Raw genomic sequence first — 25,659 nt, forward strand, 5'->3', positions numbered from 1 at the left:
ATAAGAGACTCTTAAATACAGAGAACAAACTGAGGGTTGCTGGTGGGGTGGTGGGTGGGGGGATGGGCTAAAAGGGCAATGTACATTAAGAAGGGCACTTGTTGGGATGAGTACTGGGTGTTATATATAAGTGATGAATCAGTAAATTCTATTCCTAAAATTATTATTACACTATATGTTAACTAACTTGGATCTAAATAAATGTTTAAAAAAGTATCTAAAGACTTTGAGATCCATATATGAATAGGTTTCTCAAAATTTATCCTTCTGTGTATAAATACTATGTACTATATTTATATTTTGATTATATGCAGAAAATAATTTTGCTCTAAAGTTACCATGGCAAATGTGTAGGACCATTACTAAAATCGCTTTACTATTATCACAACAGCAGTCACAAGTATTTATTCAGCCATTTATTTAATAATATTTGTCAAGCTCCTACTATGTACAAGGAATTATGGGCCCTATGAAGGAAACAAGTAGTAAGGTCCTTGACTCTTTCAACCTTAAAGGAAATAATATAGCGTAAATACAAATAATTTTACTTCAAGGCAGAAAAAACAAAGTTATAAAGTATAAGATGAAAAGAGGAAGCTTTTCCAACTTTGGTATTAAAAAACGCTAAATTATCAATCCCAAATTTTGGTTTATCAAAATTTATATCATGTTTAAAAATTAGTTGATATACCTTTGAAAATGGAAAACAAAATGTCTCAATAGGTTACTTAAGGAAAAATATTATAAGACAGGGGAAGGCATGTTAGCCCAAGCAAGCAGGAAAGAAATCCATTTAATTCCATAAAAGAGCATAAGTTATTACACAGGAGTTGGGAAATGTGGAGAATGGATTTCTCCCTAAATAGGAGCTTAAAATGAATAACCGTCAAAATCCCAAACAATTCTAAATGCCACTTACTACAACATATTCAAAGAGTAAATGGTATAATCTGATCTACATTAAGTATAATTCTCACTTAAAGGATATGGGTTCAGTTACTAAATGTTTATCTTTTTGAAATATCCAGGAAGAGATACTTTTAATGAAAATCTTCCATGTAACTATAGTCAATTTCCATCCTGCAACTTTGCATGTGTTGAGCAGTATTTCTTTCCAAAATTTTCAATGAAATCAACACTCTAAACAAAATATTTGGGTTGTGAAAGTATACCCAAATAAATTAGGGGTAAATTCAAATAAGCATATTACTTAATAGGCATTTTCCAGTAGTCTTGTGGCTGGTGGGAGTGGGGGTCAAAAAGGTATGCTAAGTACTGCCTATGCCTTAGGTTGGAAGAAAGCCTTTGTGTATACGGAGAGAATTGGGGGCAGCATCACACAGTACCTTGAAATGAAATGAGAACATACACTATCAGAGGTAATTAATGAATAAAAACCTAATCACAGTCTGAAACAAATATTACTAAACTATTGGGAAAAAAAACAGCTTAGATTTGTGAAGGTCAGGCACAGGGAGACAGCAGAAGCAAAAGCATTTAAAGCATTCATGTGCGGAGTCAGGAGGTAAAAGCACTCCAAAGCATAAAACGAACTTACTGGTAAGGGAAGAAGAAAGGGTCTTGCTAGGGAAAATTGTTGGAATTTTGTTTTCTTGTAGTAGAGAAATATGTACTTACTATAGATGCTAGGAAAATGGACGAACATCCCTCTACCCCAGAAAGAAGAAAAACTTAACTACTTAGAAATTTGGAAACACTTTCCAAAATGTGTTGGTTAAAAAAAAAAAATCAAAATTGAAATTACAAACTCTCCAGAAAACTATGAAGAGGTAAATATTTCCTACCAAACTTATGGGACACAGTGAAAATTATACTCAGGAAAAAAAATCTTCTAGCTTCTAATATACTTCTTACAAAAGAAGTAAAATGAAAAAGGAAGTTAACCTAGTACTCACCTTTAGCAACTAGGAAATGAACAATTAAATAAACAGAAAGTAAGAAGAAAAAAGTGAATAAAGGTAAAGCTTCAGTTAATGAAACAGAAATATCTCAAATGATAAAATACAAAATGTAAAAACTTGTTCTTTGACATGATTAATAAAATAGATAAAACCTCTTCAACTCTAATTAAAGAAAATTGAGAGCAAAATATATCTAAGATCAGGAGTATGAAAGAAATCATAAGCTCAGATAAGAGAGACATGAATATAATTATAAAACAAAAGGGTAACTTCCCCAGTTACAAATGCTGCATAACAAACTACCCCAAAACTTAGTGGCTTAAAACAACAAATATAAAGTCACAGATTTTATCAGTTGAGAAGTCAGGAAGGGCTCATCTGGGCTAACAACTTCTCACATGACATCAGTGTGATGCCAGCAGGGTTGCAGTCACCTGGAGGTTCAATTAGATTGTGTGTCCAAGATGGCTCACTCTGTGCTCGCTGACATCTGGGAGCTTACACATGCCCTCTCCAGCATGGTGGAGTCAGAGTACTCAGACTTCTTACATGCAGCAGACTTCCCCCACAGTGAGCATCTCTGAGAACTGAGTAAAAGCTGCACGGCCTTTTCTGAACCAGCCTTGGAAGTTACATAGCATCATTTCTGCCATAACTCTATTGGTCGAAGCATTCATAAGCCTGCCTAGATCCAAGGGGAGTGAACAGAAATCCATGTCTTGATAGGAATGTCAAAAGTTTTACAGAAATGTTTTAAAACCACCAAAGCAAAAATTTGAAGCCTAGAGGAAACATCACTTTCTAACAAAATGTGAACTCCCAAAAATAACCAAATAAATGGAAAGCTTGAATAGATCAAATGTCATGAAGAGACAGGAAGAGTGGTTAAAGATGAGCTGCTAAATAAATGCACGAGGTTATTTTCACAGCTGAGTTCTATGAAGCTTTTAAAGAAGAGAAGTGCCATGTTATTTGAACCAGGGGCTCTCGAACTATAGTGGGCATCAGAATCACCTTGCCAGCTAGTAAACATGCAGATTCCTGGGCCCCATCCCCACAGATTCTGATTTCATAAGTCTAGAGTGCAGAACAAGGATCCGCATTTCTTTTTTTTTTAATTTTTTAAATGTTTTATTTATTTTTAAGACAGAGAGAGAGACAGAGCATGAGTGGGGATGGGGCAGAGAGAGAGGGAGACACAGAATCTGAAACAGGCTCCGGGCTCCGAGCTGTCAGCACAGAGCCCGACGTGGGGCTCGAACTCACAAACTGTGAGATCATGACCTGGGCCGAAGTCAGACGTTCAACCGACTGAGCCACCCAGGCGCCCCAAGGATCCACATTTCTAACAAGGGTACAGATCATGTTGACACCTCTTGGCCACAAAGTATACCCTGAGTAGCAGCGATTTAAACCAGAGGCTAGCAAGCTATGATTTGTTGGGCAAATCTAGTCCACCTCCTATTTCTATAAAGTTCTACTAGAATATAGCCATACTCATTCATTTACATAGTGTCTACGTCTGCTTTGGCACTACAGTGGCAAAGCTGAGTAGGTGCAACAGAGACTATATGACCCACAAAGCCTAAAATACTTAACTATTTTGGCCCTTTGCCTCCACGCCCTAATTTGCCAACCTTTGCCTTCAGCAGACATTTTGGTATCCTCTGCTGATTGTGATGATTCAGGTGCAAAACTGATAGGACAAATAGCTTTCATCTCACATGCCCTTTTCACCAACTTAGCAACAACCTGGATCACTATGTTAAAGGGGATGTAAGACTGTCCAAGCTCAGTGAGAAAAAATGTTGTGATCGATTAGAGATGTCTACCACGAGCACTGAAAGAAGTAACTTGCAGCAGAGATGGTGTCTATTTGCCGAGCCTGATTGTAAAACATACAAGGTTTAAGAATTTTTTCAAAAAACTATTGGAAAACTGCCACAAAATATGGATGTATTGCACACATTTTTAACCACACCATTAACAATGTATCAGATCGTATTCCAACTGCTGTGGAAGTTATTGTAATACTATGCAAATGTTTCACATTCATAAGAAAGTGAAGAAAATAAAATCATTTTGTGATTTTATCAGAGTGTAATACAGACCAATTTTGTCATGTTTGTACACAAGATTTCTGAGATTGATGTCTGCTCTTGAAAGAATACTAATAATGTTTCAAACGCTATGAGCCCATATTTTATCAGTTGAAAATGCCCCCATTATTAAGACATCTTTCACAGATCCCAACTCTCAGGGAGTGATTTGTGCACATTAACACCATATTCCCATAATGTTATTTCCAAAATAGTGACCCAGAACATATTAACAACAGATATATTTTAAGATTTGCATATTTACTTTATTATTTAAAAGGCAAAAATGCATTTGTTGTACTAGGCAAAAGAAAAATTGCATAAGAAAATATATGTATATGTTTGTTGTTCTAGGCAGAAGAAAAACTGCAGCTGAAAATGTCCAACGTGGGTAGGAAAAAGTTAAATGCCAAATCCCAGTAAAGCAGAAAGGAGCAGGGCTGCCACAGAGTCCAAGATTGGTGGCACAGGAGAATGAACCACATAAGAATGAGGCAAGGGTCAGCTGGGCACACCCAGACATGGAGTTTTTCCAACCATTGTGTTATTCCTCACATTAACAAAACCTGGCACATAGAAAGAACTCAATAAATATTTGTGGAAGGAAGGATAGAAAGCACGAAAGGTGAAAGGGAGGGGAGGCAGAAGTTCACACCACAAAGCCGTAGCCCCATTCTAATTACCAGATGGTGGTTATAAAGAACAGTTGGGGAAGGTGACTGATAATAAATAAGTTTCTCCACCAGAAATGAAGATGGCCAGAAATCAGCCTGCAGTTGCTAGGGGACTGATGTGCTAAGTTCCTAGCAAAGGAATATCTCTGTAAAGGACACAATGGCTCCTGACATATCAGATACAAGTGTTTGTCCTTGTGCCCTGACTCAAAATACTATAAAGACAACTCTATTCCCAGGAAGAATAAGGCTCATCTGAGACTTTTAACCTTGATATGCAAGATGAAGTTTTATTTATCACATACTTTCTTTGGTCTGCAAAACTATGTTAGTAATATTTAAAAAGAGGAGGGGAGGAAGGGCAGAAAATCTGCTGTGCAGTTGATATTTGTCCAGGCATGTTGGGTGAAATCTATCAGGAAAGCAAGATAATTCCAAATGTTATCTAGCATAGAAACTTTTAGAACTAAGGAGTCCATGTTTATGCCTAAAGACTGAAAATGTATGCAAAAATGTATGTATGTGCATTTTCCTGAAAAGAGAGTCCATTGCTTTCATCAGAGTGCCAAAAAGGTTCAGAATCTGTTATCCCCCCGCAAATATTAAGAACTACAACTGCAGTGATTTACAAATTGTAAGTCATTTGTGGAGCACAACATTCTAAAATTAAAAAGGATAGAAAATATGAGAGTCCAACACTTGTCATAAAGGTATTATTTCTTCAAACTGGCTTTCAGGTATATGTGTGAATGTGTGTGTGTCTGTGTGTGTAGCAACGTAAATTTTTTCATACTGAGATTGGGGTTTAAATGCTTGAAAGCCACTGCTCTAAGGCATGAGAAATGGCTATATACAATTCTGTAACATATTAAATCATCATCCATTGAAAACAATTAGGTGATCTGTGGTTCCACTGGGCATTCTACTGTTTTGAGTGACACCTGATCCACCAAAATGAAATTGCTATTATTAAAGAACTGCAATCTGCGATACTCAGAAATAAAAATATGTCTCTGTAAGGTCCTATTGATCTTAAGACCAAGGACTAGGAAGTGGTTGCCTTTGAAAGGACCCTGCACGGTGGGTCTCTTGGAAAAAAATGTAAAATACTGAATAAAATGTTTAGGAAGAGAGAAAGAGAAGAGTACAGATATTTCCCTGGAAGAATAGAATCCTCTAAGCACCTTAGCAAGATATCCAGGAAAGAAAGAGTATGGAAACTCACCACTAAACCTGGTATAGCAATAAGTTATAGAAAAAATATTATTTCTTTTACACCAAAGAGGCAGAAAAATATGGAAAATTTGCCTGACTGCCTGGGTGTGAGGGAGGTGTCACTTTAGTCCCAGACACCAGTGTCTGGTACTCTATTCTCTCCTAGCCCTCAATACAAGAAACTTAAATGATCCAGGCATTGAATTATTTGGCTTACTGTCTAAAATGTTACTAAAACACTTTACAGATTTGAGTTGTCCCAGTCAATGCAAAAATTTCATAAGTACCCCTAGATTCTGCACAGCCTGGCTACTATTCCTCCCCAACCTACAAAAGACTGGGAAGTTACCCTCCCAGGTGGGTGCCTTCTCTGGCTTGGAAGGCAAGTTTTTCTTAGATCAAAAGTGAAGCGCCATACTGAGTTTTCCCAGCCTCTTCCCTTGCTTATGGCCCAGAGGGCTAGGAGCCAGGCTTATAGCTACCACATAGGAGAATGAAGCCTGCCCCACTGGAGAAGCTGTCTCTGTCTCTGTCTCTGTCTCTCTCTCTCTCTTTCTCTCTCTCTCACACACACACACACACACACAATGCACAGACACTGACATACAAGTATTCCTTGCCTGCAGCCCCCAGAAAAAAAAGGCTTAGATCCTTACCAGGTTGTCTTGACCAGCTGACACAGAGCTTGTCATGCAATTTTGATACCTCATTCTTAAATAGGAAAACATAGGCAAAGATAAATAGACATTTTATTAAAGACACAAAAGTGAAAGAAAATAAAAACAAATGGGAGGAAAGGAACTCAAAGTAAAGCAGAGGGAAGGCCGGAAGCAGAATTATGCCAAATTGTAATGTTCCTCAAGAGTTAAAAGATAATCATATCCATGAAATAAGAAGCTACAACAAAAGAACATTCAGAAACAATCTTTAAAAAAAAGTTAAAGGAGTTAGAAGATAAACTTGGGAAATGTCTTAGAAAATAGACCAAAATGACACAAAGATGGAAAATGAGAGTGAATAGATGAGAAAATTAAATGACATGTTTAGGAGGTCCAACCCTTGAATAATGAGTTCAAGCAAAAAAAGAAGAGAGAAAACAAAAGAGAAGAAATTATCAAAGAAATAATACAAATAAACTTCTCAGGAGTAAAGAATTTCCAAAATGAATTTCCAAATTGAAAGCATCCACAGATTTCACAGCAAAATTAAGGAAAAATGGTCCACATCAATAATCATAAAATTTCAGAACATCAAGAATAAAGAAAAGAAAGGTTGTTGAGGGGACTCCACAATGGGATGGGAATCAAGCTGATACCACCTGAGCCCACTGATCAGTACTAGCCTCACCAAAAGCAGGACAACCAGACACTATGTGTCTGATGATGTCGGTGTGAGGCTCATTGTGTGCTATAATAGGAAATACACAGCACTGCCTGTGAAGTATTATTATTTAACAATTGAACTAGAATTTAATTAAGCCTAAATCTAAATACTAGTGATTTTTTTTTCAATCATTGTATTTTTTCAGGACTAAAATCTCATTTGGTTTTCTTTATGTCCTTTATTTCTATGCTGAGATGTTCTATTAAGGGAAATAATAAGGGTGAATCTTGTCATTTTAGTAATCATAAGTATAATTTCATAGATTGCTTTGTTGCTACTAGGGGAAAAAGCCTATCGCAGGAATTTTTCTGGAAAAATGAATTGCTCAAGAGGATAGGCAAGATGTGTCCTGCACTAGTGTCTGGTGTTCAACAAATGTCAAATGAATGAATGAATGAATGAATGAATGAACAAATGAACAAACACACATATATGCATGTCTCTACAAACTTTGAACAAGGAGCAGAACATCTACTCCTTTCAAAAGTATTAAAAAGGGGAAGAATCTAGAGCTACAATTCCTAACAGAAGAGTCCCTGAAAGTCAGGAGTCAGGAACTGTTTCTGGTGATAATTATGGAACAATGAACTACTGCTGTCTGGCCAATTAACCATTCGGACTGGAGGACAGTACATAAAAGCTAAAAGGAATGTTTCCAAATATAGTGATGATATAAACTGGGATGAATAAGTTTAATAATTGTCCAAAATTTGTTCTCCCTTTGATGTTCAGCCATATCCAAGAAATGTCAGATCTAGCTAGAAGGATTTTACTACTGAATGATATGCAAAGTTTACAGAAGAGACATTTTTATACTGTTACTGAGTCCAGTCTTCCAGGGGGGCTTGAGAGCCATCTTGGGACACTGCTACAGCCTAAAAGTTGTTCTCTCGGTGGAGGTGATAAATCTCTCTTTTCCTGGTCTGATGAGGTCATGAGTAATCATTTGGGAGAGTGTATCTGAATAAGATAAAGAAGTAGGACAACTGGTCAACATGGAGACTAAACATTGACCTACTGACTCGGTGAACCAAACTCTCAGCCAAAAAACCTCCGACAAACAGACAAAAATCTTTTCACCTTTAGCCCAAAGCAAGGGAGTATCCATAAAAACATCAATACCAGTAAGAGTAAAGTACTCTAATTTTGGACTGCAACAGGACATTAAAAGATTTGGAGAATCTACCTGCAATTGCTTCCTTACATTAAAGAATACCCCAAGTAACTCGTGCAATAATGACTTGACATTAACATAATCATGTGATGTATTTGGCATTTAGCTAACATGAGTATGTGTAAAAAGAACTCAGGGAGGTTACAGTATCCCCTTAATAGCTAACTCATAACTAAAGTATTATACAAACATATAAATATAATGTAACTATATATAAATTTTAATATATAAATATTAAATTTTAAGCTTCTATAATACAGACTAATATAAATTTTAAGCTTCTATAGATTAATAAAGAATATTCGATGTATCATCCTTCAGTGAGCCACAAACTAAAGAAAAGATTATATGATCAATTTAGGTTCTAAACAACATTTTACAATGGAAAATAGACAAAGCAATTAAGGGCCCCTAAAGAATTCAGTTTTATACCTTAAGATATGAGTTGGATTAAATTATATCAATTACTTGAAAAATGTGTACATTTTTCAATAAGCGTATTATTTAAAAACTGACCTAATTTACTAATGAAAGAACAAGAGGCTTTTCATCTCTCCTTTTCCATGGAGGTTTTTTTTTTTTTTCTTAAATAGTTCTCGGTTTCTTGACTCTGTGGTATAATACAGTTTTACATTTCCTGCTTTATCTGCTGAAGCAAGATAACTCACTAGCTATTGTCCAAGCAGATTTTCATTTCACCCAGACCTCAGTTTTATACAAAGTAAATTTCCTAACTTCAGAGAACTAACAACTATTCCTAATGAGAAACTCTTTAGGCAATGCCAAGAAAAAAAAAAAAAAAACCATGGAAGAAATTCTGCTCCAGTACAGTAGGAGCAATTCCTTACTAAATAGCTTTTTTTTTCACCAACTCCAGTGCATTAAGCACATTCCATGCGCATCTTTCTATTACTGTATATTTTGGAATAAAAAATATATAAAATTATACAGGCCTAAGTCACTTGCTATTTTACTTTTCATTTGTTTAAAATGTTTCACAACTTAAGCCTTGATATTACAAGCCCCTCCAGAAGATTTCAATAGTATTAAAATGCTGCTTTCAATTTAAAGGGCAAAATATCTGGAAAATTAAGGTCACAATGTTGGAGAGTCTAATGCAGTATGGATTTCAACTTGAAGTACTTCAACCAGAAACCTCAGCCATCCTAAAGCTGTCTCTCCTGGATATAATAAGTTGTAAAGCTTTGAATGAATTTTCAGAATATGTTTCACATCTCTCATAACTTCAGAAAAGGATGCAGCAGAGAAGCACAGAGAACAGTCTCTGTAATAATGGAATTTCTATGCAGTACCAATAAGTTACAGAGCCTTTAAAACAAAAGATGAATAGGATCATTCTTAAAGGAGGAAAAATAACAGGCATTAGGTTTCTTTGTAAAAATTTGTGCCAGAGTCCTTTTCAACAGATCAAGAAATAGTAGATTATTTGATTCAAGATGTCACAAACTCTATAGAATCATGATTAAATCGATTGTTAATTTTCAGATGTAAGGTTTTTCAGTATTTCTATAGCCTAAATGGCTAGTTCCATATTCCATTATAACACCTAAGCCATTTTTTCAGATAGGACACTACCTGGGAAATACTGAAAGACCAAATCACATGGAACATATTTGAAATTGGGAAACAATGCAAAATATATTTCAAAAAATTTGCTTTTAAAATGTTCATCTAAGGGGCCCCTGGGTGGCTCAGTCGGTTAAGCGTCTGACTTCGGCTCAGGTCATGATCTCGCTGGGTTTGTGAGTTTGAGCCCTGCATCGGGCTCTGTGCTAACAGCTCGGAGCCTGGAGCCTCCTTCAGATTCTGTGTCTCCTCCTCTCTTTGCCTCTCCCATGCTCATGCTCTGTCTCTGTCTCTCAATAATAAATGTTAAAAATAATTTTTTTAAATGTTCATCTAAAACAGTGGTTCTCAACCAGAGGTGATTTTTGCCCGCTGGGGGACATTTGGCAATGCCTGGGGACATTTTTAATCGTCACAACTGGGTGAGCCCTACTGGCATCTGAGGGTAGAAGCCAAGGATGCTGCAAAACATTTACAATGCACAGGACAACCCCACAACAAAAGTCATCCAGTCCAAAATGTCAATAGTTCCAGGGCTGGGAAACCCTGATATAAAATAATACCAAGCACACAATCAAATGAAATCAAATTTCTGAATGAATGAATGAACCTTAATAAACAAAATGATTTAGTTTTCACTTTTTATAGCTTCTTATTACCTCCCTCAATTTGATGCTGCCTAATACAGACTCTATGCCTAGCCTCAAGATCTTTATCTAGTCATTCATGATTTCCCCCTAGTGTCAAATATGACTAAATGAAAGTCACATGTTTACCAAGGATCTTGACCTATGCCATGATTCTAAGGAATCCAAAAGAGAGACACTACATTGACGATTTAACTGTTACTCAATTTAGCAGATGAATACATTTTCAAATGCCTTTGGTGATTAACAGCTCAAAAATACATAGTTTTTAACTATGGGAATTGAAACACTATTATTTTACTCGGCCACATTTGTTGATAAACCAAAGTAGTTAAAATTCACAAGTCAGGGGGCACATGGGTGGCTCAGTTGGTTAAGCGTCTGACTTCGGCTTAGGTCATGATCTCACAGTTTGTGAGTTCAAGCCCCGCGTGGTGCTCTGTGCTGATAGCTCGGAGCCTAGAGCCTGCTTCAGATTCTGTGTCTCCCTCTCTCTCTCTCTGCCCCTCCCCCACTCACGCTCTGTCTTTCTCTCTGTCAAAAATAAACATTAAAAAAACATTAAAATTCACAAGTCAGGATTAAATAACTAAAACAAATAGTCTTTAGAAAATACTCATCATGTGAACGATGTAACTAGAAAAGCTTAAAAGGCTCATGTCACATGACCTTCCTAAACAGTCATTCACAATTTCCAAGTCAAAACAATCATAAAGAAATTTTCTTAATTATAGAGCCCCCTAGGGGCACCTGGTGTCTCAGTCGGTTAAGTGTCTGTCCATCCGACTTCAGCCAACTTTGGCTCAGGTCGTGATCTCACAGTTGGTGCCTTTGAGGCCCCGCGTCGGGCTCTGTGCTGACCGTTCAGAGCCTGGAGCCTGCTTTCGATTCTGTGTCTCCCTCTCTCCCTTCCCCTCCCCAGCTCATGCTGTTTCTATCTCTCTCAAAAATTAAATAAAAATTTTAAAAAAGAAAAAAAGAAAAATTCTAGAGTCCCCAATTTAATCTAATATGAAAACTGTCTCCAGGGAGGAAGCCAGATTTTTATATTTTTTAACCCAGATTTATATGTAGTCTTTACTGTTACATAGCTAGGGACTGATTTTCATGAACGAATACCTAGGATGATGATTGTTTCTGAAGAGGAATTATGAATACATTTTATTTTTTCCTTATAACTTTTTTAAATTTTTCAAATTTTTTACAATTTTATATGAAAAGTAAATCATATATTCAAGGAAAAAGACCCTCTGATAATTCACATATATTCATTAATTTATACTGAATCATATACTATTCCAGGGTTAAATTTTAAGAACAACAGAGCTAATCATCAGGATGAAGAATTCCTAAATTATTTCTCTCTTAATTTGGGTTTTTTTTTTAATGTTTAATTTATTTTCGAGAGACAGATAGACAGAGCATGAGCAGGGAGGGGCAGAGAGAGAGGGAGACACAGAATCCAAAGCAGGCTCCAGGCTCTGAGCTGTCAGCATAGAGCCCGATGCAGAGCTCGAATTCATGAACCGTGAGATCATGACCTGAGCTGAAGTCGGACGCTTAACTGATGGAGCCACCCAGGTGCCCCTAATTTCTCTTTTAAAAAGCTACCATTTACAAAAGGGAAAAAAATGAATATAACTGAGACTTACAAAGACATGCTTCCAGCCAAAGTAATGTTAATTACAAATACTGTGTCAATTATAAACATTTCCACATTATTCTGCAACTATACTTTGTTTTGATTATTCTTGAAGACAAATGTTTCTATGAGAAATATATCACCATCCTGTATATTCAAATATCGCCTGAGATGATGTTATTTCAGTAGAAAAAAACTCTAAGGATTACATCAACTAAAGCCATGACATGGTCTTACAGTTATACATTGAAGAGCAATCTAAAAGCTGTTCAAATGTTTATTCAGACAGAAATGAAGGGCACAACTTCTCAATAAAAAGTTAGAAATAGGAAGTTGTTTACCAGAGGTATAGGTCCAAATGAACCAATGAATAACGAAATTCTATATGGGACTATTCCAAACTCATTTAAAGCCACATTCACTTGGAAAACCCAAAACAATCAAAATAAATACATTACCCAGACATGCTTTCAAATCTATTTCTCCCCGCTGGGTATCAACAACCAGAGAGGGTGTTGATTTGTTCTTTTCATTCTTTTTTACGGCTAAATGAGCATGCAAACCTTCAAAAGGGAAGCAAAAATGGAAATGACAGCACCACTTATGAATCTAAAATAATCTCTGTGAATCAATGTCACTGAAATGGGCAAAAAGACCTATAAACATCCCAAACAAGTAGTATCCCTTTGTAAGAAAATCTGAATTTAGGATTACTAACATTACAAAGGATTCTTGTATATATCAGTTCCCTGATGCATCTGTTTAGAAATCATTAACTACTTTTGAAGGGAAATGTAGCAACCAACAATTAACTTATAAATTCCTTCCAAAAGTTTTATTTGGAGCCTACAATTGCAAGGGACTGTATCAGGCACAGGGAGAAAAGCAAAGACTTGTCCATCACAGGTTTTGGCCTCAAGAAGCTTACAAGTCTAGCGGGGAAGATAAGACATGCCTAGAAACAGCTTCAAAACAAAGTAAGAAGAAGTGACTCAAGAGCAGTAAAAATAAAATGTCATAAGAAGTGAGAAGAAAAAGAAGTGACTTCCAGCCAGGGTGATCAGAGAAAGACACTGAGATTAGATGGTAACATGTGAGATGGGTCTGGAAATATGCATGGGTCTTGCACCATCTTAGAAGGTGGTAAACAGATTGCAAGGAAAGAGAAACCACACAAGTGAAGGTGGACATATAAGAAAGCATCCATGCTCATCCAGAAATTCTGTTGGCTAACATGGAGCACTGCCAAAAGAGGAGTGATTAAAGATGAAAGAGGATATTGACACTAGGACCAATTTGGAAAAGTTTGACCACAAGGCTGAGAAGTCTGGACTTTATTGGGTAATTGGGGAGCTGGTAAAGATTTCTGAGCAGGAGAAAGCATCATCAAAGTTGTGCTTTAGAAATATCAATCTAGCAGTAATTGAAGTAACTGAACATCAATCAAATGCAGATGATATAGCACAGTGAGTATAATGTAAGCCTGCAGGAATTCAGGAATTCATTTATAAAAATGTAATTTATATGCATCTTTTCAGTAACACAGCTCTATAAACTGTCTTGCTCATAGACTAGTACCTAATTATATAAGCATCTAAAAAGGTCATAAGTACTATAAAATGATATCACAAAACCTCTTGCCTCTGCCTGGAAATCCTTCCACCCCCTTTCCCTTCTGGTAAACTCCTTATCCTGTAGGTCTCAGTTTAAATGTCACTTCCGCAGAAAGGCCTTTTTTAATCACTTATCCGAATTAGGTCTTGCTGGTTTTTCTCTGTTCCAAAGGAACTTGTACTTTTTCTTCATGGCACTCATCACAATCTGTAATTACACATTTTGGTCAGTAATTGATTAACGTCTATCTCCCCCATCAGATTATGAGAGGAAGGACAGGACTATCTTCACTCATCATCATATTCTCCAGATATAAAACAGCACCACACATAGTAGGCACTTAACAAATATTTGTTCTCTGAAGAATGAATGAATGAAAAAGAGGAGAAGATATTTTAAGGTCACGACTGTAATGCCCCTTTGCTAAAATGGCAAAGATTCTTTCAGAGAGAAAAAATTAAAAGAATTCGTAAATTTCAACTTAAGGCCAAATTCCTGTCTTCTAAAATTTGAGTAGAAGTCTATACTTCAGCAAAGTAAATCTTAAACCAAGTATTCAAGCCAAAACAGACACTCTTACTTCTCATACTTTTACAGAAATAATTCATAAGGCAACTAGTGAGTCAACTGGAATAAGGAACAGAATCTAAGTACAGGGTAAGTAAGCATTGTAAGTCAGATGTCAAGAAGGTGATTATATATTTGTTGTGACTCCTTGATCCATGCTATCATGCTGGAACCTCAAAAAGAACTTCAACATTCAACATGAAAGATTTTATATTAAATTAAATCATCACTGGAGTCGACAAAACCCTCAAAGAAAGATGGCTAAGCTTCCTCACAAGTACTTCATTTCCAAATAATAAATGTGGTTTTCAATCACATGCTACTTGCACCTTTGTGTTTCACGCTACAAACTTGTTATGATATTTTCTTCATATAATAATAAATGTATAGAAAATTAGCAGAGTAATGAACAGAGGTCTAGAGAAGTCCAAAGGAGTTCAACATGTGCGCTTGGGATCCTGATAAAGATGAAGCCCTTTGCAAAATTTTAATTTAGAAAAATCACCCAATTCATTAGTATATGTAAACTCCCTGACCAACTGTCAGTAAGGAACTAGAGACTTTGGCTTAACCCTGGAAATGCTGGGCTAACTTGGTACAATGGAGCACCCGCAACAGAAGGAAAAATATAATTTCCATAACCCATCAGGGAGTGTTTGTGCATGTAAATTTTGCAAATCAGGTGCACCATACAAACTTAAAATGAAAAGAAAAAAAGAGATCAGCATAGATTTGTTTGAGGAGGAAGTCATTTTTGTTATACAGAGTCATCTATGTTCCTAAAAATCACTACACTATGTAAAAATCACACAACAGAAAACACAGGACTTATGAGGGAAATGCAGTTAGGGATACAATACTCAAAAACTTTGTCAGTGACACACACACAAAAGATAGGAACCTAGGAAAAAAGGTAGCACATCTTTATACATGTTAAACGGTTAAGAAATACATATATATGGTACCTTACCTTGAAAAAGACCTGAAGTTTGCTTGCAGATGTGAGTGCTTGGAAGGCTGTAGTTTGTGAGTTAATTGCTAAGTTGTAGAAAGGTTATCTGAAATCAGAGGGAAAGATGTGACACCAGCTGCGGGTCAGTGTGGCTCATGACACTCTAACTGAGGTAGCTGGTGGATATCCCAAGTGTGAGCACATGCCATTTTTTGTATTCCTACACTGCTCAGTTCAACTAGTTGCAGTATTTTATGTTCACCTGGTGCTTCTTTTTTTTTTTTAAGTTTATTTATTTATTTTGAGAGAGAGAGAGAGAGAGAAAGAGAGTGAGCAAGGGAGAGGCAGAGAGAGAGGGAGAGAGAGAGAGAATCCCAAGCAGGCTCTGCACTGTCAGTGCACAGCCCATCGCACCGCTCGAACTCACAAACCGTGAGATCATGACCTGAGCCAAAATCAAGAGTCGGACGTTTAACCAACTAAGCCACCCAGGCGCCCCTCACCTGGGATTTCTTACTGACAAAATTGTGCATAAGCAAATACAAAATTCATTTATGCTTAAATTGTTTCTTAATATATCAATTACACTGCAGCAAATTCAGGTTTTCAAAACAAGCGTTAATAGCAGACCTATGTGGGTATTTAGAATCAAACAGCCAATGCGAACTGGATACTGCAATCATTTCCCATTGTTCAAATATCTTGAGTTCAATGGAATCACAAGATTTTGAAAAATCACAGATTCTCTAGTAGAAAAAAGTCACAATTTCTAAATGATTTGTGTAAATTATATGGCCAAACTCAGAAATGCTGGGATCTGCTTGGCTCCATGAAAGTACAATCTTCTTCATAAAATTATTGCCTTTACAGTCATAAGTATATAGTGACATAAAATCTAAACATCACTGGTAAATACAACATTTGATCAAATCTAGTTTTTTGTTCAGGAATGCTGGATCTTCTTTTCCTAGCATCAGTATTATCATTACCATACCGGCTCACATCTTCTCTATACCACCAGCAGCCTTTATGATGATAACCCAAACCCAAAGCCAACAATCTGGCATAGCCTAATTCACAAAGCTTAGCAATAGCACTGTTTTTGTCCGTGGTACCAGTTTCTAGGTTGGTATCACAACAACGGTCATGTAGTGAACACAGTGTTTGCAAACATATCTCATTTCATCTGGTGTTAATTAGGAAACCGCAACCTCTAGGAGAAATGTCTGAATATCTATTTATAGCATTTATCAAGCATTATACGTTCCCCAGGTTTGTAAGCATCAAGAACAGTCAGTTCTGTCCTTCATGCAAAGTTGGGGCTTACTTAATTTTTGTTGAACAAACATTCGTTGAACTTAGTTGATTTGTTTTGCTATCTACCCCCAAATAATTTTATTCCCAAAATATTGAATTCCACTTTCAAAACCAATACAGTCACCAGTCAATGGAAGATTATCTTTCTTTAATTACCATAAAATTAAAAGATGAGTGCTATAATGAAGACTGGAAGAATCCAGAGGGTGTAAAATGAAAACAAATGTTTACAACATCTCCATTCTCTACCTCAGACACAACTACTTTTAATGGTTCTTGTGTAACATTCTAGAAATTTTCTATGCATTTATATGAATAAATTATGTATTATTTTTAGTAAATAAGGTAACACTGTATCTAGTCTCATATAACTTTTTTCTGTAAATATTATAGCCTGGCCACTTTCCCATTATCAGTATATATATTTGTACAGCTTCCGCTTTAATGGCTGTATGATATTCCAAGGTATATAAGCACCTTAAGTTATTTAACAAACTCACATCAGTAGTCAAGTAAATTGTTTCCAAGTTGTTTCTCTTTTAAGCAATGCTATAAACAATATCCTTTCACATATATCCTTGTACTCTAAGAAAAATATATTTGCAGAATATATTCTTAGAAGTAGCATTGCTGAGATAAAAGGTGTGAACATTTCTAATTTTGATAAACGCCAAATTGCTCTCAAGAAAGGATGTGAGAATGCCCATTTCACCACACCCTAACATTAAATATTTTCAAACTTATCATTGTCAATTTCATAAATGAAAAAAATGGCATCTGGTTTTAATTTCTACCTCTTCAATGATAAGAGAGACTAAGAATTTTTTCAAAAATTTTTATTTTTCTGTAAAATGTTTGTTCATTCAGATCACCCATTTTTGCCCTGGTTGCTCATATTTTCTTGTTGACTTATCAGTGATCCCTGAATATTAACAATATCAATCCTTCTGTAAAGTATATTGCAATTATTCTTCCCTACTTGAGTCTTTGTTCACTGACTCTTATCACAGTGATTTTACCATGCAAAAGGTTTTACTTTTTATGAGATCAAATTATTCACCTTTTCATTTATGGTCTCTGGGCTTAAAGTTATGCCTAGAAAGACTACCTCTGTCCTAAGATTATAAAACTATCTGCCCATATTTTCTTTTTAAAATAGTAATAGTAAATAACAGTAATTGTTAGCGAATGCTTACTCTGGGCTAGGCACTGTTCTGAGCACTTCACATACATTATTGCATTTAATCCTCACAACCTTAGCAGGTTGGTAGTGTCATTATCTCCATGATACAGATGAAGATTCTGTGACTACAGATGAAGTTCAAACTTATCTGAAGTTACACAGCTGGTATGTGGCAGAGCCAAGATTTCACCTCAGACCAGTAAATTCATCAACTTTAGGCTGTATCTACTCACTCTCTCTCCACTAAGAAAAATGAGTTCACACACTTACATATACCTTTGCCTCTTCTGTCTTTCCCCACCTTACATTTGTTATAAACTCTTTTTCACTATTAACTGTATACCCCTTACATTTTCTTCTGTTTTCACAAAATGCAGTTATTCAGATTTGACTTAATTCAACATTTAAGTGAATTGCCCTGCCAATCCTTTCGAAGACCATCATATGCTTCTCCATTCCTTATTTTCCTTATTTGTCAAATAAATGACTAATTTTATTCATTAGGTAGTTTTTCAGGTTCTAGGTCCTTGAATGTTTGAGAATATTGTTTAATACCTTTCTATATAAGCAATAGCTTGACTAGGTATCAAGTCTTTCCACATATACCCCACCAAAGCTCTAGAAACAACACTTAATCACTACCTCCTGGCTTTGACTATCACCATGACATTTAAGGTCAGTCTGATTTTCCACCTTTTGAGTGACTTGCTTTTTATTCCCAGATTCCCAGAAGATTCTCTTCTTAACCTTGAAGCATGCTAGCTTTCTTATCACGTGCTTATTTGGTATTATCCTGTTTCAGTTTTTCCTAGAACCACGTGCCTTTTTGATTCTACATATTATGAATTTCCTTAATTTCTAAAAGTTTTTTTTCTATCATATATTTAATTTTTTTCTGTTCATTTGTTCTGCTCTCTTTGTTAGGCACACCAATAATTCATATGTTGGATCTTCTCTACCTGTCTTTATTATGTATATTATATTATATAAAACTTCTAGTTGCAAGCATTTATCAAATGGTAGAAGGCTAACTTGAACTGGCTCAGATAAAAGAAATGTATTGTAAGGATACTGGAGTACCTCATCTGTCTCTAGGAAATGCATACAAAGCATCAGGGCCTCAGGGATAACTAAAACCACATACTCCAAGCCACCAACATCACACCTTTTTATCTCAACCAAGGTGGTTTCTCTCTTATCTTTTATTTTAACTGCTTCTATAGTGTTGACTGGCCCTTACTATCACAGACAGACCAACTTCCTCCTTGAGGCAGGGAATGGCTTCCAACAGCTCCAAAGCCTCATATCCCATGACCGTCACCACTGGAAAAGAATTGCCTTCTTTTCCTTAATTTCAATTTTTAAAAATCCTATGTTCCCTTCATATTATTTGAGTGAATATAGATGTATTTTCCTGGAATTTCTATTTCCTGAAATAATTCTTTTTTTCCCCCGAAATAATTCTTTTTTTTTTTAATTTTTTTTTATTTTTATTTTTTTAATATATGAAATTTACTGTCAAATTGGTTTCCATACAACACCCAGTGCTCATTCCAAAAGGTGCCCTCCTCAATACCCATCACCCACCCTGCCCTCCCTCCCACCCCCCATCAACCCTCAGTTTGTTCTCAGTTTTTAACAGTCTCTTATGCTTTGGCTCTCTCCCACTCTAACCTCTTTTTTTTTTTTTTTTCCTTCCCCTCCCCCATGGGTTTCTGAGAAACGTAACAGATCCCCCGAAATAATTCTTAATCTGAAATGCACTTCATCTGTATAATTAGGGTAAAGCAATTTAGCCAACTTTGGTTTGCTAATTTATTGCTTGTTCATTTGATTCTGCTCAACTTCTGCAAAGCTCATTTCTTCCTCTTTCTTCTCCCTCATTTCACTATAGGTTAGAAGCTGAGTATAAAAAAAATACTGTTCGCTAAGCCTCAACTCTCCCTCTATTCTGAAATATGGAACTAGCTCTCTTAGAGACTTGCCAATTTTTCATACAGTCTGCTCCAACTCCTAAACCTCACAGGATAGGCATTCAAGGCCCTCCACTTTCTTTCAGTGAAATTCACTTAATTTCACTCTGTTTACAATCTAGAGAAGTGTATATCAGCTTTTAGCTTCCTTCCTAGATTTGATCCATATTTCACTCTACCTCTTAGAAATCAGTCCACAGCCTAGAACTGAAACATCTCCTAGTTTCACGGAACTTTTCTTTGTATTTTCATTATATTTGTTGAGTTTTAATTAGTTCCATGCTGGGGAATATGTTTAACTGCCTTTACTTTTCTAAATATCTCCTGAATCTTTAGAAGTCATAGTTACTATTAAAATCTATTTTGAAAAACTTACAATCCATTCACTCATCAAATATGCATGGAATGTTAACAATGTGCAAACCACTTTGAAAGGCACTGAAGTGAAGAAGGCAGAAATAGTTCCTACCTTCTTGGAACTTATAGCAAGGAAGACAGGTTTTAAACAAATAATCACAAGGATAATAGATCAATAAGTAGTAAAAGGGTGGTTGTTAAAGCAGAGATTAAATAGAGTGTCCAAGAGGTATGGATTAAATTATTTTAGCTAAAAATTTCTGTGGTGCTTCTCAGTACGGGGAGAGGCAAAAGTCTCCTTGAGACTAATTTTCTTCATTTTGTAAAGAATCCCTTAGATTTGCCTCCCTTGGTGACAGACAGCAAGATAAGTAAGTACCCTGGATGTAATAGAACTTTTTTTAGCTGTAGAACCTAAAAATAACTACCCTGATTCTTGGAATGTAAAGCCCATAGGCCTTCTGAGAGTATTCCTTGGAATTCCAAGTTAGGAAAATCTGCTGGGGTAAACCTGACATGGCCATGACCAAAGTCTTCTGGCAAGAAGGGATGCAAGTGTCACTGAAAGAGTAGTTGCTAGGCAGGAGCTGTCTGAGTTGGTGACTCTTGTTCAACTCAACCCAAGTGTTCATGAAGAAAGAGTGACAAGTGCCTCTGGCCCCGCCTATAACCACCATAAACACAAGATTATGCTTTGAGGAGCAATGACTGAGTGCATGAGTATCAACCAATGACACATTCTGTGGTTTGGACAGGTCATTCCAACGTAACAGATAATTTATTCCTTGGGCTATGCAGGACCAGTCTTCAACAACAAGTCTTTATCAGCAACAGCTCTATTGTACTTACCAGATTTCCAATTCACTCTCTACCTGGTACACTCCTTCGGAATGTCCAAGTCCTTAGACAACACATAAAGTGAAGGGAGAGTCCTCAACAGAGAGATAGTGAAATTTCTGGCAATAAAAACATGTAGGAAAAATGCAATTAAATTGATAATTAAGAGATCTGACTACATTGGGATTTCTTCTAAAGACTGATACCTGAGCAGAGATCTGAAGGCCCATGAGCAGTTAGCTAGGGGAAGCAAAGAATACATTCCAAAAAGAGAATACAGGTAGGAACATGACAGACTTGAGGAAACCAAAGGGGACCAGTATGGCTGGACTGTGAAGAAGGGCTATGCCGCTGTCAAAGATGGTGAGAGAGGCAAGGGCCATCTCCTATAGGGCCTTGAGGTCTACATTAAAGATTTCAGGCTTTATCCTGGGGGCAATGCAAAGTAACACATAAGTCTTAAGAGTGGAATTATCTGATTTGAGTTTGTAATATGACTTTAGTTGTAAGATATAGGAAATGAGTAGGAAAGGGAGTTGGGAAGCTATTTGAGGAAGAGTGAATGGGTGCAAGCAGGTTCATGGATTTGGATGATAGGGAAAGTCCCATCAAATGTGTTCTTTCTCTATGAAATAGCAATTAGGAGAGAGAGCTTACTGTGGGCATTTATGGATTAAAAACAGGGATTAGTAAATTCAATCCCAAAAGCCTCTTGGAAGAAAGTAGGCACTTTGGCCTCATAGAATTCTGCTAAAGACTTAGAAGGGAATTCTGGCACTTGTGGATCCAGTGTTAGGCTATACTGCTAGGTTAAGAATTCTATATTATTTTGTCAAAAATAAATCAAAGTTTTAACCAAGAGATTAAAAGCTATATAAAGAAATACAGCTTTTGCTTGCCCTTGTGCAGCATGTGGATGTACTCTTCCTAAGTATCACCTTCAAGCAACTTCAGATGAAAAAAGCAAGAGAACTTGGGGAATACTTTTAGCAGTTGACCATAGATAGACCCTGGCTAGACCACAAAAAAGAGGGCCTTATTAAAAGCATTCTTAGCTGATGGCCCTTTCACCATTAACCAGTCACTTAGGTCAAAAAACAAAAGATAAATGCTATTCCCCAGGTCTAGTGCCACCATCAACATGGAGGAAATGATGAAAGCCCCAGATTATAGGGGAAATTCAGCAACGGGTGCCTTTGGGAGAAGAAAGCTGACATTCTGTCCTCAGCCCTTCAAAAACATATCCCAAGCAGAAAGAGATCTAGGATCAAAGCTATCTTTAAAGAACCAAAAGATCTCAGAAGCACTGCTGCCTGCAGGTGTAAAAATAAAGTGACAAAAGTATACTGACAGACCAAATTAGTGATCCCTAAACTTCCTTTTAGGCTGGCCCACTACTCTTCCTATTAAGACTCTAGAAAGTCCTTGAGAGGGCACCTCCAGTAGTGTCATTTATGAAAAACCAAGCCAACAGAGAGAACACCTAGTAAGATAATTAGTGGATTTTAGGAGAGGAAAAAAAAAACAACAAAGTAGTGAGAAGTACAAGGGATAGATTCACCACCACCTAATCACTGCTATGTGGAGAATATAGGTCTTTACTGTGAATATAGGCAGAGGTGAAGAAGCTTCACATTTTTAACAAAAATATACCCACTCCCGCCTCCCTGGAAGCTATAACCCTCGACTTTTGCTATAATTGGGGTTTACCCATGGGGTTAATTTCCCATTGGATGTAAGCCTATGACTGTCCCTACCCTGCAGGAAGCATAAAACTGAGGCAGAAAAGAAATATCTTCTGCATCAGGAAGCACAACTTCATAGCTGGAATCACAAAGCCCTGGGTTCAAATCTCAGCCCAGCCATTTACAAGCTGTATGACCTCAGGCAAGTTACTGAAACTCTCTGGGGCTCAGTCATCTTCTCTATAAAAGGGGATTAGAATCTGCCTTATAAGATAAGAAGAAAATAAGATAATATATACAAAGTATCTTCCCACAGTACCTGACATGTATTAAGTACTCAGCAAGGGAAAGGTACTGTTAGGAATCACCAACTCTTTCTTACCTTCGGCTCAGTGGTTCTCTGCTACCTCTGAAGAATCTAGGCTCTTAGATGTAACTTGTATACTTGGAAGCCCAATATCCTGTCTGCTTCTGCCTATCTCTCTCTATGTGCAGGCCTCTCTTCCCTCTCTCTTCCAACAATCCCCTGGATTTAACTTCTTCCCCTTCCAGACCTACAAACTCTGCTGACCTACCTTCCTGTGTAAATCCCCTCCTTGGCCTGGCCTCTTCTGCATGTTGCCATTCATTTCCAGTGTGACAAATCTGAAGTCAAGTCAGATTGTTTCCATTAGTTTCAAGGCTGCCTAAAAGTCTATTTAACCTGCAGTAGCCAAAACCATTTCTTACATATAACTAACATTGCTGGTTAAATTACTCTGTACTTGGGACCATGATAGAGTCTCCAAATAACTATTTGGGATCTGCCAAAATATGGCATTCCTATTTTACAACCACAGAAGTTGCCTCAAAATGTTGCTTCCAAATGAAGACTCTTGGTTTCTGCATCATAATTCAATACCTTGTTATTTCTAAAACTTGAAAGCTGAGAAATAAAAGTCTCTAGGCTACTTTAAAAAATTCTTAGACCCATATTGCATTAAAATCACCAGAGAGTATCTATTAGTGAACAATTTCAATAATTTCACTATTTCATTACTCTCAGGGTAAATTCTACATCCTTGAAAGAATTAAATGGGATTTGAAGTACCAGCAACCCCAAATTGGTCGAATATTTAATATGTGGTTAGTTTAGAGGCAATAAAGAAAGGTCAAGGTCATTAGCCTTTTCTCTGCCAGTTATCATCTCCTAGGATATCTTTATTAAATTCTGCAAATACAGTATTGAGCCAATATTGGGTCTTATAATGGTCATATATGCCTTTATTACTATAAAGATGACTCTTTCATTATGTTTCTAATTCAAAATGTATCCTGCTACCCAAGTTTCTTTCAGAGCACACTTCTTTAACTTAGTATACTTGAAATTTTGCACTTCCAAGAACAGGAAGCAGACAATATTGACATTGCCAAATGACAGACTGACCTCTAGTGGAAATTAAAGAAATTACCAAACAAGCTTTTTGAAGATGTCTTTAATACAAAGTTGGAGTTGTCAAACTTATGATACTGTTAATGATGTTTAAAGTGCTGTTAATAAAAAGTTACTTGGCATTTCTTAATCAATTTGAGCTAAACATGAAAGAATGGGATTAAGAGCAGAGAATTTATTTCATAGCTCACTTCTGTCACTTTCTAGCTGACAATGTTTGTCTCAGTTTCCATCTGTAAAATGGAAAAAAAAATAATATTACCCTACCTCACAGAATTGACGTGAGGGTCAAATGAGTCAATATATGGAAAGTATCTACAACACTGTGTGGTACACAGCTCAGTGACATAAAATTATTCATTATTGTGATTTGTAGCTCTTACAAGGTGGTTGGAGTCATAGCATAATTTCAGAGGATATGAAGAAAACCAAGAGTCCTGACAGGTACACATTTCTTAAGGGATTAGACTATAACAAACCAATATAGCACCAATCCAGTTAGTCCTCCATTTCCAGAAATACATGAGTTATGCCTGTATATAATATAACAGCGGGGGGCGGGGGGAAGGCGGGGATCAGAAGGAAGGGAACTATACCTGATTATCATTTTGTGGGAAATACTGGAAAGCCTTTTTATAGTCCCAATATGAACATAATGAAGAACAGCACATACTATCTTTTAAAACAACAGCCAAATCCACCTGGATCTTTCAGGCTTTGAACTCCTTTTTACTCAATGTCTGTAGCAAATACAATTAGCACCTTGCTGCACACTAAATCATTATCAGCCTCAGATTCTCTGAATCACATATGTAGCACTTTTCTACAACCGACTTACTCTTTTATTAGGCTTATATTACAGAATTCTAAACTTCAGAAAACAATATTCCACTGCTTCCAGAGTAATATATCTAATTAATAACTAAAAGATGCCTCCATACAAAGTTAATAAAATAATTTCCACCTCTTGCTCCAAGGAAAGCCCAAATCAGCAATTATTTTCAGCTGACAGAAATGCCCATAAAACTGAAAAATGATCTATAATTCCAAGGTACTTCTTTACTGCAAATAATTGCCATCCAGAGCAAAATGGCTTGTTTTCTCATAAAACAATATGATCACTCTAATAAAATGAATATAGTTCTTAGTTCTTTCTATCACTGTCCTGAGGTGCCCTAATTCATTTCAGTTAATTCAAATATTTTATTCTGTGAACACTCCAGACTGAAATTAAAAGTTGCAATTCAGTTATTCAATACAAACATGAGCCCATTAAAATGACATAAAAGTTCCTCTAAGATCTTATTCATAACATCTACATGTATTTACTACAAGAGACTAAAAGGACCAATTTATGTAACTGGAATCATAAATTGTGGATAATGTTTTATATACGTAA

At 36.4% G+C, this 25,659-nt stretch overlaps 1 protein-coding gene across 8 annotated transcripts in view; it reads right to left on the bottom strand.

Moving 5' to 3' along the window:
* The window catches only part of STK33 (serine/threonine kinase 33), a 172,840-nt gene that overhangs the window by 119,529 nt on the left and 27,652 nt on the right, over positions 1-25,659 (bottom strand). For 5 of the 8 annotated variants that reach the window (XR_006208407.1, XM_042958654.1, XM_042958655.1 and 2 more), the window contains exons 2-3: positions 23,404-23,473; positions 21,156-21,262 (exon numbers count right to left, since the gene is read on the bottom strand). The exons of 1 other annotated variant lie outside the window; for it this stretch is intronic. The gene's annotated coding sequence lies outside the window, so the exon portion shown is untranslated. Of the gene's footprint in view, positions 1-15,494; positions 15,583-21,155; positions 21,263-23,403; positions 23,474-25,659 lie in introns of all 8 variants that reach the window. 2 more of the 8 variants (XM_042958652.1, XM_007083189.3) reach the window with 2 other exon arrangements.

Source organism: Panthera tigris, chromosome D1 (genome assembly GCF_018350195.1).
Source record: "Panthera tigris isolate Pti1 chromosome D1, P.tigris_Pti1_mat1.1, whole genome shotgun sequence".
In the NCBI taxonomy this organism is placed as follows: domain Eukaryota; kingdom Metazoa; phylum Chordata; class Mammalia; order Carnivora; family Felidae; genus Panthera; species Panthera tigris.